The following is a 483-nucleotide window of genomic DNA, read 5'->3' on the forward strand; positions in this document are numbered from 1 at the left end:
TTAATCATTGTAAAAATATTCTGACACATTATTAGAGTATTGCCCAGTTATTTGATACGCAGAGATGTAAATTAGTATTAAGAAGAGTGAAGACATACCCGTATGCTCTGTCCTCGAATTACCTATTATCAAATTTAAAAGTAAGAATATTATCTAGTGATTAGTAAACCTCGTTGTTTTTTTTTGCTTATATTTTAATTTTAAAGCAAGCTATGAGTATTTTAAAATACATAAGCAACTTACAATTTTAAAATACTCATAGCTTGCTTTAAAATTAAAATATTGAAAAAAACTTAACGAGATGTTCACTAATTAGTAATTACTTGATAATATTCTTACTTTTAAATTTGATAATAGGTTAATTCGCTCTTACATACCTGAGTTAAATGGATTATTCAGCACTTATAATTTGGTATGTGACGCGTTAAGACGGATACAGCGCATGCGGGTTCTCTTAATGATAAATGCAAACACGGGTATGGA

Source organism: Acyrthosiphon pisum, chromosome A1, assembly GCF_005508785.2.
Source record: "Acyrthosiphon pisum isolate AL4f chromosome A1, pea_aphid_22Mar2018_4r6ur, whole genome shotgun sequence".
In the NCBI taxonomy this organism is placed as follows: Eukaryota; Metazoa; Arthropoda; class Insecta; order Hemiptera; family Aphididae; genus Acyrthosiphon; species Acyrthosiphon pisum.